Raw genomic sequence first — 12,391 nt, 5'->3', positions numbered from 1 at the left:
TTCTTTCTAGAGCTGGGGGTGGGAGGTGGGATTCCCCCTCCCCCCAGGAACTGAGGTTCATGGAGCTAGGACCCTGGCATCCCCTTCTGAGGAGATAGCTAAGATCTGGAGAGCTCAAGTCCTTGTCCACAACCACCCTTTGGATGGCAGAGCAGAATTTGAATCCTCAACCTCTCACTCCAAATCCAATCTTTTTTTCCCTGCACTGCCTTTTCCCAAGCAGCAACCGCTCCACCAGCCCCTTTAGTCAGCTGTCTTCCATCGCCTGTGACTAGTGGGAGCTTAATAGCTGTGGCTCAGGCCAGGCCTTGTGCCCAGAGCCCTGGCCACCCTCATCCAGGCCAGGACCTTGCCCAGGACTCTGTGGACCCAAGAGGTTTCTTTGGATTTGGAGGTGATGATACAGGGGTCTGGGTTCCAAGATTAGCAGTGATTTCTGGCCAATCAGAAAGACCCTTGAGGCAACAGACTTTTCCCATCAAAGCTCCTTTGGGTGTCATGATTTTTATTCTCCTTTCCTTTGAAACTGCCAGGACCTGGCCCTGCTGCCACCTGGGAGCCTTTTTCTGGGCACCAATGGCCACCCAGCTTACCTTCCCCTCAGCCCCACTTCTTTGAGGGGTACATCCTTTCAAACTAAGGAAACCCATGGAATTCTGTGACATTATTGATATGTTTTCCTCCACTTTCAGTTTAATTGGTTGGGCTCCAGGACCCTCCAAATTTGCACCTTGGAAAAAATGCAAGAGACCAGATGCCATAGTAAAAAAAAACAGAGAGAGGAAGAGCTCACTTAGATCGGGCAGCCTCTGACTGGCCATTCTGGCCCCTTCTAAGGAGGCTTACTGGCTGCTGCATCTCCTCAGTCTTGCTGGGTTTCCCTGGGATGCTCAGACCTGCCCTCCCTGTCCCCCATGTCCTATTTGTGCTAGTCCCAGGACTGGTGTTCAAAGTGCCCCTTTTCCAGTAATCCTATGGGGCCGGCAGATGGGCAGTGATGAGGGGCAGACATTTGACCTTGGACCTTCTAGGCATCTCCATGATTTTAGAAGTTCTCCCCTCTTCACTTCCATTGAGCTTGTGGCTGGTCTGTGAAAGCCACAGGGGGTGAGTCTACTCTGTGCCAAGAATTGGGTTCAACCCTTAATGAGGGGTGGTCTGGGTCAGAAGCAAAGGGACCCAGCCTCCCACCACCCAGACCTTGTGTTCTCCCATGCCAGGGGATGTCAGTATATGTATTATATACCAAGTAATTCTGGAAGATGGAGGAGGGAAAGCACCATCACCTGGTGGGGAGGAGGAGACTGAGGCAGAGCTGTGATTCCAACCCGAAGAAGAGAGAGACAACTTAGACCCAGGCATGGAGATGGGAGATTGATCACAGGATTCAGAGAAAAGTGAATAATAGTTCCCTTTGAGAATGGGGGAAGGGAGAGTTGGGGGGGGGTGGGGACAGGAGGGAGAGCGGTGTGGGTCCAACCTGGAAAGAGAACTGGGAGTCAGGTTATGAAGGGACCAAACTGAGGATGCCCGGGGTGATCTTCGAGGCTGTTGGGAGCCATTGAAGCTGTATGAGCTGGGGAGTGCCCTTGTCAATGCCTGGGGATCTTGGACCCTCCTAGCCCTGCCTTAATTCGCCTGGTTCTCTCCCTTTCTGCTCACCTTCTCCCCCCCCCCCCAGGGCTGAAATGGAGAGTTGTTGAGAGGCTGACCTGCCTCTGTGAAAAGCACTGGTGGCTGCTAACTGGTCCTGCTGGTTTGGGGAAATCTGGCAGGGGTGGGGGAGGTCAGTGCCAAGGAGGTTCCTGTAAAGGAGCCATTATGTTCACTTCCCCGTTCTTGGCCGTCTCTCCTTTGGGTTCCTCTGTCTCCCAGGGATTCTCGCCCCTTCCTTGCCATATTCTCTCCCTCTCGGCCCTTGGGAGAGTTCCAGTTCTGGGCAGGCCCTTCCCAAAGGTGGGAGGCAGTGCCCAGGAGGGCCAGAAACAGAGACTGGGGCTTTGCCGAGGAGCAGAGCTGGGGCTCTCTGGATCGGTTAGGCCAGGCTGGCTCCTCCCTGCCCCCTGGGCCAGAGGCCTCCCAGAGCTGGGCTAAGGCAGCTTTGGTTTTCAGTGGAGGAAATTGAGACCCAGAGTGGGGACCTACTTGCCTGTGTTTCCTTAGGGTGCCTCCCCCAGTCTAGAGGGGACCCTGCCCTGCCTGGTGCAGGGAGGAGAAGATCTGGGCTGCCCTGAACTGGGGGTGTTGGAAGAACCGTCAGTCACCCGGAGCCGGGCTGGGGTTCCCCAGCTGACTCAGCCTGGGCTCCTGCAGAGGTTGTTGGGAGGGTGTCTGGGGGTTGAGTGACTTGCAAATCTGCTACTGAGGAGTGCCGGAGGGGGCCCTGAGGTCTTCCCTTCCCCTTTGCTGTGGTCACAGGGAGCCTGGGTGTTCCCAGCCCCCTACTTCTTGCCCTCCACACCTCCCCAGCCCTTCCCCCAGCAGAAGAGGGAAGAGAGGACAGAATTAATGGATTGTTCCCTCTGAGATCCGCCTCTTCCTCCTTCCCGGGGGAAGGCTGGCTCAGGGTGGGTTGAATGTGGAGGAGGAGGAGGGTGGGAGGAAGGAGAGGAGATGGGCCTGGTTTCTACTTGACCCTGACTGACATCTGTCCTTCTGCACATGAAGGGGGTTCGAGCCGTTCCCAGTTGGGGTGTGTAGGCAGTCGTGGCTGCCATATCAGTGGGGGTAGCTGCCGTGGCTCCCACATGGAGGGGAGCAGAGAGGAGCAGACACACATGGGGAAGGCTTGGGAGCAGCCCTGTGGGGGCGTTGGCAGATGAGCAGCAGCTCTCCTGTGGGCCGGGCTGGGCTGGCACTGGTGTGTGTGCCAGTCTGATTGGCCTGTGGGCACATGGAGGGAAGGGGGGAGGACTGGGTTTGCAGAGGGAGGTGGGTGTGGCTGCCTGCAGGAAGAGGGCTCTTCAGGAGGCCAGAGAACCTCAGCTCCTTCAGGGTTCTGTGGATCTACCTGATTTTTCACATGGGCACATTTTTGCACCCCTGTCTGCTGCCTCACTTGAGATTCTTCAACAGTTTCTGTTGGCTCGATGCCACTGGGCACCTCTCCCATCTCAGAGCTCGTCTCACCTCTCCAGCACAAGACCCGGCCCAGACCCCCTCAGGCTCTCTCTGTCCCTTTGAGTAGAGGGTTCTGGCCATGCCTGGAATGTTTGTTTGTAGATGCCCTGTCCTGGCACTTCTGAAGGCTTCAGCTTGGCACACTGCTGAGACCCTGATGTCCAAGGAGCAGGTTGACTGGTGCCCAGTTGTGGTATCACCCTGACCAAATTGTATTTGTGGTCTTCCTAGCCTGCCTCCTCTTTAAAGGAGAGGTTTCTGAGTTGGTCTTTGCCCAAATTGGGAGCTGAGGGCATGTTAGAAAGACTCAAGCTACAGAGATGACCCAGGTGGACCCTCTTGAGGGGCAGGGGGCAACATGAAGGTGGATGGCACGGAGGCTTTACCAGCTTCATCTTGACTGGAGCAGGAGTTCTTTTTTTTTTTTTTAAGGTTTTTTTGCAAGGCAGTGGGGTTAAATGGCTTGTCCAAGGCCACACAGCTAGGTAATCATTAAGTGTCTGAGGCCAGATTTGAACTCAGGTACTTCTGACTCCAAGGCTGGTGCTCTATCCACTGTGCAACCTAGCCGCCCCTAGGAGTGGGAGTTCTTGAAGGCCTCTGAACCCATGCCCTTCTTTCCGCTCCTCCAGCCACTTGGGTTGGACCTCAGAGATCATCTCGGAAAGTGTCAGGCAGCTCCTTCACTTTAGTTCCCCTGTGATCTCTCTTCCAGTCTCCCTGCTGCTTGTTCACTATAAATGAGTCAATCCCCGTCTCCCAGCCTTTTCACAGGTGGTCCCCCATGCCTGAAATGCTTCCCCCGCCAAGCCCTAGTGCCCCTCAACTCCAGGCCACCTTTCCTCCAAATCAGCCTGCAGGTATTAGGGCAAAGACCGTTCAATTTTGTCTTGTCTTTGTCTGGCACGTGGTGGAAGGGTAGTCGGAAAGCAAGCCTTGGGTGAAAGGCTGCTGTCACCCACGTGGGTGAAATGATGCATCGTGGGAAGGCCTGGAGAGAGCTGGGCCGTGATCTCCTCTTTGACCCTCCTTTTGGAAGGCAGAGAAAGACAGAACCAGTTGGGAAGTAGAGCAGGGAGACTGGAGTGCTTGGGAGAATTAGGGGGAACAGCTGGATGGAAGGGATGGATTGACAGAGCTGTGCCCCCAGCCCAGGTGCCAGCTCCCACCTGTGGTTTTGAGAGGACAAGGAGCAAGTGTGGGCAGCTGAGAGCATGGTGCTCCCTGTCCAGGTGGTGCCTTCGTCCAGGGTCAGGCCAGACAAGGGAGGGAGAAACCTGCTGCTTCTCGCTTGGATGGGGAGGGGAGAGTTCCTGAGGTATCTGTCCCCCAGGTGATTTCATCTTAGACTTTCTCTGTCAGACTCTGCTGCTGACCCTCACTTCACAGCCTGGATTCAATGACACCAAGAGTTTCCAGGCATTTGGGGCCTCTGGTGGGCCAAGCCCTGGGGGTCCATCTTTGTCCTCAAAGAACTTACAGTCTCTTGGGAGGTAAATCTGGAATATACATGAGGTTAAAAAGATGAGGGACACAGGGAGCTGGAAGTATCAGGAAAGAGGTGGTGCCAGAGCTGACCTCAGATGAGAGCCAGGCATTCTGAGAGGTAGAGGGGAGGAGGGAGGGCCAGACACAGGGGTCAGACTGGACAAAGGCCCAGAGGTGGGAGAGATGCACATAAGCCAGTTTGGCGGGACTGTAGCACGTGCAAGGGAGATGACGCCTGGCCTCCAGATGTGAAGGGCTCTACCAGGACCTGGGGGAATAGGGGTCTTTCCAGATGTAACAGACCCTGATCAAAGGGGAGGTGAGGAGATTCCAGGTTCCTCCTCCTAGGCAAAGAGTTTCATAAATAATTCTGACCTAAGCTGTTGTTTCACCCCAGATTTCTGGCCAGCCTCCCAGGCAGTTAGTTACCTGATGTAGGGTCCAATGGGGCTCCACCCAAGGGATGGAGAAACCACAGCTTTTGGTGTTGAACCAGAAAATTGTTTCCCTAACTGTTGGCCCAGCAGCCTTCAGAGTCATGTGTCTGGAATCCAGGCTCCTCTCGGGCCCCCTCCTGGCCACCTCAGCCAGACACGCCAGGGAGTGGCGAGGTTCCAACACCTGCAGCCCTCGGCTGACCCCGTGGCGTTATGGAGGTTGCCATGCCTTACTTCCAAGGAGCCTCTTGTGTCTTCATTGGACAATAGCTCGGAGCTCCTATGGGCCTCAGACCCTAAAGGTTGAGGGTCTGTGAAGTGGGTAGGGAGAGCTCAGTTGGTGACAGGAGCTGGTGAGATTGGCATACATCGTCTGAGAGAGCAGTCGCCCCTTTGGAATCAACACTGTAAATCTCCTGCCTGGCTCCCCTTGGGGTCCCCACACCTCCCTAGTCATTGTCATCTGCAGCAGGCCTGGGGGACAAGCTCCTGTGTCTGGGGGTGGATGCTGCCCTTGCCAGGTTCTAGTCCATGCTCCCATCAGAAAGTAGCTGAGGTGTGCCCAGCCTTGATTGGTATAGTAGTAAAGGGAAACAGTGATTGTCCTGTTTACTTTTCCCGGTGCAGAAGCCCATTGGCTCCGTGGCCTCCCGCCCGACTGGCAACTGTTTGCTGAAGGATTTATCTTGCCAAGGTGATGCAGGTGGTGTGTGAGGTGAGGCGCCAGGGCCGCCTCAACCCTCGACCTATGCTACTGGGAGCACACTCCTTGGTTCTTTTTAAGTAAGAAAGGGAGAGCAGATTTCCCACTTGTTTGCAGCAGCTCCTTACTTCATCCTCACCATCTGGCCTGCCAAGATGTCCAAGACCTGTGACCTTGGAATGGCTGGCAAAGCTTCCTTAGGCCTCCAGCTCTGAGAGCCATTCAGAAGGAAGAGGTCAGGGCCTGGAATGCTTTTGGGATGACCCCTGGACTTCTGGTGAGTGAACTGGAAGGCTTGGGCTTGGTCTGGTGGGCAGCTGGGAAAGGGCCAAGGAGATGGCCAGGAGCAGTACAGTGGGCAGTAGGCAGTGGAACCACACTGGCTCCAGGATACTGCTTTAGACCCTTCCGGATACCACTTACAAACCAGCATGGAGGCACCTGGTACTGTGGTGAAGGGACATCTCTGTTATCCAGACATCTGCCGGAGCACACTCTGCCAAAGACAGAATTGTTAATAACTTCTTGATTGGCTCTAATGATATTTTCATCTTTCCAAAGATAGAGGAATCCACAAGGAAGAATTCTAGACTGAATCTTAACTCTCACTAATAGGGAGGAAGTAGTTGCTGGGGTGAAATGAGGGCAACTTTGGGGAAGGGGAAGTGAGCATACCCTCCTGGAATTTGTAATAGGGAAAAAGAAATCTGGGTGTAGCTTCTGATCTCAGGGAAATTGATTTCAAGGGATTCAGAGGAGGAATAGGCAGCATCCGAGGGACTAAAATTCTATGAAGGAAATTCGTGCTTGAGGGACAGGAAACTCATGAATGAAATTTTTTTTTAAGATTTTTGCAAGGCAGTGGGGTTAAGTGGCTTGCCCAAGGCCACATAGCTAGGTAATTAGGAAGTGCCTGAGGCCAGACTTGAACTCAGATGCTCCTGACTCCAGGGCCGCTGCTCTATCCACTGCACCACCTTGCCGTCCCAGTGAATGAAATTCTGAAGACACAAAGGAAAAGATTCCAGTGAGGCAGAAAAATGGAAGTTCTCTGAAGGGGCCAACATACCCACCAACGTAGACCTAAAAATGAATTGGATAGAATAGGAAAGCAGGAGTGCTGACAGAGGAAGGAAGACCCACCCTGAGTACGCAACTTCAGGAAAGTAATAGCCCGGAACTAGCAGAGGCTCTGAGGAAACCTGGTCTGTGTGTGTCTGCAGATGGGATGACAACTGCTGACATCTGAGAGAGGACAGACCTGCTCAATTCCTCCGTTTTCTTGCCATGACCTTTGCATCAAAAATGACAACAAAAAGGAGGAGGGAGCTGGTGCCCAAGATCCAAAGAGACAGAAGGAGCATCTGTGGATGACTAGGTGGTATAGTGGATAGAGCTCCAGCCCTGAAGTCAGGAAGGATTTGAGTTCAAATCTAACATTAGATACTTACTGGCTATGTGACCCTGGACAAGTCACTGAACTTTGCTCTGCTGTAGTTTCCTCATCTTAAAATGAGATGGAGAAATAAATGGCAAGCCACTCCAGTATCTTTTTTAGTTTTTGCAAGGCAATGGGGTTAAGTGGCTTGCCCAAGGCCACACAGCTAGGTAATTATTAAATGTCTGAGGCTGGATTTGAACTCAGATCCTCCTGACTCCAGGGAGGGTGCTCTATCCACTGCGCCACCTAGCCACCCCCAACTCCAGTATCTTTGCCAAGAAAATTCCAAATGGGGCCACAAAAATGTCAGGACATGATTGAAATGACCAGACAACAGCAACAACAACAAGGAACATCTTGTGGCATTTAATGATTTCAGTTCTCCTGACCCCATGGGATTATATTTTTAGGTATAAATGAAGGAGTGAAAGCATTTATTTGGCCTTAAGTTCATAGGATCATGAAATCAGAGCAGAAAGGGACCTTCGAGACTGTTAGTTCAATACTCATTTTACAGGTGATAAAATGGAGATTTCCTCAAAGCTATACATAAAGTTAATAGAAGAACTGGGATTTGAGCCCAGGGCTTTGGACTCCCAATCCAGTGGTCTTTCCACTAACCTTGTCTAAACACTATGTAAAATTCTGGGGATGCCAATCCAACCTGGAAACAGTCTGAAGGGGTTGTTGAATGTGATTTCTGGCCATTGAAGGATCACGGCAAACGAGAGATATACAAGGGTCAGAGACGGTCAATGGAAATGGAACAGGGTCTACAAACTGGATTAATGAATTAGATTTCAGTGCCTAGGGAAAATCTAGATCAGATAATAAAGAGATGGTTAATGGACATCTGGAAAAACAAATAGGGAGCACAAACTACAAAGAACCAACATGGTGTCCAAGAACCGGCCAGGCCAGTCTAGATTGATTTCCTTTTTCGACTGGATTTTTTAATGACTAGTGGAGGGAAATGCCATTGATGCAGGTTTTTAATAAAGTTTCTCCTGGGCTTCTTAAGAAGATCAGAAGTTGCAGAGTAGATGAAAATCTCATTGGATGGTTTGGATCTGGGTGAACAACTCTAATCAAAAGCAGGCAGTTGGTCATGCTTCAGTGGTGACTTGGCTGGAGGTCTTCAGGGATCTGCACCAATTGTGGGCAAGCCAGTGATTTGGACCAAGTATCATAGAATGACATTTGCAGATAACCAGGTTGGATGGACAACACACTGGGTGACAAGAGTCAGAATTTAAAAGGGTCTTGACATGCTTGAATGTTGAGTTTGGTAGAACCTACTTTTAAAGCCCATCTTTGTTGACAGCTTTTGTCTTTACATTGCCTAGATTTCCCCTGTATTCTCCTTAACTTCTTCTCCTAGCCCTTCTTTATAACATTTTTTTTCCAGGAAGAAAAAATTCAGCAAAATTGATCAGTACTTAAGACTGCTGTTATCTGCCATTTTTCGCTATCCCTCCTATGTCTTCCCCAACTCAGGGCCCTTTTTGGTATCTTTTCAGACATCATCTTATGTCTCTTCTTGGGGGTCAGGATTGTTTTTGATAATTTCTTAACATTCATTTTCTACTGTTTTATATTCTTAGTTACTTTGGGGTCTTTTGTTTTATTGGCTCTGCATCAGTTCATGGAAGGCTTCTCGTACTTTTCTGTGTTCATCATCACCATGGTGTCTTATAGCAAGGCCATATTTCTTTAGTTCATGTAATGAATAATATGTCAGTTACCAGTCAGTGAGCATCTCTGTTGTTTCTACTTCTTTGCTTTGGTATTGATGGAACCTTTCTTTGGTCAGAGAACTCTCCTTGAGGCCCATGCTCAAGTAGTGGAATCTCACTTGATTTGCGTAATTCCCAGTTGCTTTCTGGAATGATGCTTCTAATTCACAACTCCATTAACACTGACTATTCCCGTTTTTGTCATCTTTGCTAAGAGTGAGGTATATCAGGATTGTGTTGGTTTACTTTTCTCCTGTTAGATATTTTGATCAGTCAACCTCTGGCCATTAATCACTTGTGATTCTTTATTCTTTGTCCATGTCTTTTAAACTACTTCTCTTTGGGAATGACTTTGTTTCTTCTAGTTATGCAAATGGATCTGATAAAAATTCTTTTTCTTTAATTGAAATTTTATTTTTCCAATTACATGCAATGGCAGTTTTTCAACATTCATCCATTTGCAAATTTATGAGTTCCACATTTTTCTATCCCACTTCCCTTCCCTCCCCCTCCCCATGGCAGTGAACAATCTGGTAAAAGTTGTACAATATACATCCTTTTAACATATTTGCATTAGTCATATTGTGAAAGAGGAATTAGAACTAAGGGGAAAATATAAAAGATGTTTTAAAAAAGGGAACATAGTCTGCTTTGCTCTGTATTCAGACTCCATACTTTTTTCCCTCTGGATGTGGATGTCATTGACCATAGTGGGTCTCCCAGGGTTGTCCTAGCTCTGAACTGGTGAGAGGAGCTGCATAGGTCATAGTTGATCATCTCACAGTGTTTTCATGGTTCTGCTCCCTTCACTCAGTATCTGATTAAAAACCCTATCAGGAATATCTAATACAAATATTTTCTTCAAGTCATTTGCTTCCTTTCTTATTCTTTGATGCATTGTTTGTTTTTGTAGAAGCTTTTAAATCCTGTGTAATTAAAACCCTCTTTTATCCATTGTAATTGTCTCTCTCTGTTGGTCCAAATCTAGTAAGGGAGAAATCTATGGAGATTAATGAGAAGTCTGATGCTTGGGTTCAAAAAATCCATTTTACAAATACCAGATGGGAGAGGCTGGACTAGACCAATCTCCAGGGAAGCGAGGGGTTAGTTTTCTGGGTTGTTCCATCTCCCTACTGACTCTTTCCACCTTGGGCTGCTTGGAGGGAAGCTGGAGATCATTCCTCTTGGCTCCTCTCTTCTCAGAGCCCATCTAAGGTACTAGGTTTGGTCCTGGAGACCACCGAAATGGAGGACTTTGGGTCTGTGTTGAAGGGGAAGAGGATGTTTGGCCTGAAGACAAGAGTAGCCTCTGAAGGGCTGTCACCTGGAGGGTAGGGCAGAGGACTGGAGGCCTGGAGAATCAAAAAGGTGTTTCGGTGAGGCATCACATAGTAGCCAGCTTCTTCCCTTTCCTCTGGTGACCTCCCCTTTAGCTCCTGGAGATGAAAGCATCTTGAATCAGAATCTTCCCTCATCCCAGGTGGGTGTTGGACCTCTTGGCTTTCTGTGTGAGCTGCCAGCCCTCACCCCTCCCCTTTGCCAGAATCAGGCAGCTGGCAGACAGGGAGGCGTCTGTCTGTCCTTTGGGGGGTGTCTTCAACAGTGTGGGCAGATCCTATTGCCCAGTGAAGGGGCGCCAAGAGCAGAGGCTGTTGGCTCTCTCAGTGGGTTGGGAGCCTCCTTCTGCCATCCTCCTTCCACAAATGTCCCCTCTTCTTCTCAAGGGAGATCACTACAGTCACCTAAACCTTCCTAGGATTGTGGGCTGGCATCCATAGCATTGTCCAGATGAATGGCTCAGGGATGCTGGGAGGCCAACCGAGATGTCACCATGGAGTCTGCAGCCCCCTTGGACACTGTAAATGGAGGATTAAAACCTCTGCCCTTCACTGTGGAGATTTTCCCTATTCCAGGTGGACGGGGGATCCTTTCCCCAGGTTACGCTAAGATCTCAATGGTTTTTCTGAGCACTTCCTTCCCTGGCTGGTGGAGCTTCTGTCTCTAGCCAGGCAGAATACAGGATTCTGCTTGTGGCTTTGCTGTCCCCATGACCCCAACCATTCCAGGGCTGGTGGGGGAGGCAATCCAGACCACCGAGTCCTGACAGGACCCAGCTGCAAAGAAAGGACCAGTGTCTCATGCTTTTAAGAAACCTTTCTCTGTGGCAGCAGATGACGCTCCCCAGCCTCTGGGCTGCAGTCGGGGCAGGACCAGGCCAGGGTGGAGGATGGGGAGGGGCTGGGAAAGGGGAGAGCAGCTCCCTTCTGGCTCTGTACCTCATGCCCATGGCTCCTAATGGGGGATGCCCACCCTCTTCCCTGCTAGGTGATGAATGCACGACTGGAGCCACCTGAGATGCCTTTGCCCTTTTCTCTCTAAGGAGTTCAGTGTGGTGAGCAGCAGAGCTGGAAGCCTGGGCCCCCAGAGCTAGAGGGGGAGCTGTGTCATGTGGCAATGGCCAGGATCTAACCTGTCCACTTTCTTCCCCGGGCTCTGGCCGGATCCTGTCTCAGTTAGTCTCAGACTACTTGAGCAAGAGAGAAAAAAAGGAAAAATCCCCCTTCCTAGAGACCCTTCCCAGGCCCCGCCTGCCCCAGGGTCCTGACCTAGCAGAAAGGGATGCAATGAGATCACTCTGTCTTTCTTCAAAGAAGCCTGTGTTTTCTCTTGGTTGTTCTCATAATCTCCCTGGGAGGTTGGCAGAGGGCAGATGACGGTCACACCAGGAGGGTCCTGGGGTTGGCTGGAGCCCTGTGAGTACTCTGTGACCTTGAGTGAATCAGCCCACTTCCCTAATGAGGCAGTGGGAGCCCTGGAGAAGGGGGCCTTCCAGGGTGCTGTCTAGCTGGGGGCAAGACCCCTTCTAGACCCAGAAACCCCCCGGGCACCCTAGTGCCACAGCCACCAGCTAGTGCTGTGGGATCATGGGCGGGCCCTGCTGGCAGTGACATTTCACACATCTCTCCCACAGTTATGTTATGAAGGGGTCAGGTAGTCTGAGCATTGAGTATGGATGTCTTGCTAGGACAGGTGCTTTGGCCGACTTGTGGAGCCAGCCCCACAGGATTAGCAAACTCAAACCTAGGTAGAACCTGGGGGTTCTTCACACACACACACACACACCCCAACCAGGGAATTGTGGAGAAGGGATAACTGAGGCCCAAGGGGAGAAGTAGCTACCCCTTATTCACCTGGGTGCCAGCAGAGTTTGTCCTTGGGGAGGCTGAGAACTCAGTGGCCGAGCCTGCTGGATCCCAGAGTCCCCCATTGGAAAGAACGTTGAGTCCGTCTTGCTCCACTCCTCCTCGGTGAACAGAGGGAATGGCAGTGAGAACATCAGCTCCTCAAGGGAAGGGCTGCTCTTTGTGTGTTCCTTGTAGCCCAGAGGACCAGGGTGGTGGTCCTGGGAACCAGCAGGGGCTTAATGCATAGATGGTGGTGGTCCTGGAGAAGCACCCCTGAGGGC

General features: G+C 50.9%; 1 protein-coding gene across 3 annotated transcripts in view; it reads left to right on the top strand.

Moving 5' to 3' along the window:
- Positions 1-1,459: 1,459 nt before the first annotated feature.
- Positions 1,460-12,391, top strand: part of DAGLA (diacylglycerol lipase alpha) — a 52,032-nt gene continuing 41,100 nt past the window's right edge. For all 3 annotated transcript variants that reach the window (XM_074231327.1, XM_074231326.1, XM_074231325.1), the window contains exon 1: positions 1,460-6,025. The gene's annotated coding sequence lies outside the window, so the exon portion shown is untranslated. The remainder of the gene's footprint in view (positions 6,026-12,391) is intronic.

Source organism: Macrotis lagotis, chromosome 3 (assembly GCF_037893015.1).
Source record: "Macrotis lagotis isolate mMagLag1 chromosome 3, bilby.v1.9.chrom.fasta, whole genome shotgun sequence".
Classification (NCBI taxonomy): Eukaryota; Metazoa; Chordata; class Mammalia; order Peramelemorphia; family Peramelidae; genus Macrotis; species Macrotis lagotis.
This window is presented reverse-complemented; position numbering and strand designations above follow the sequence as displayed.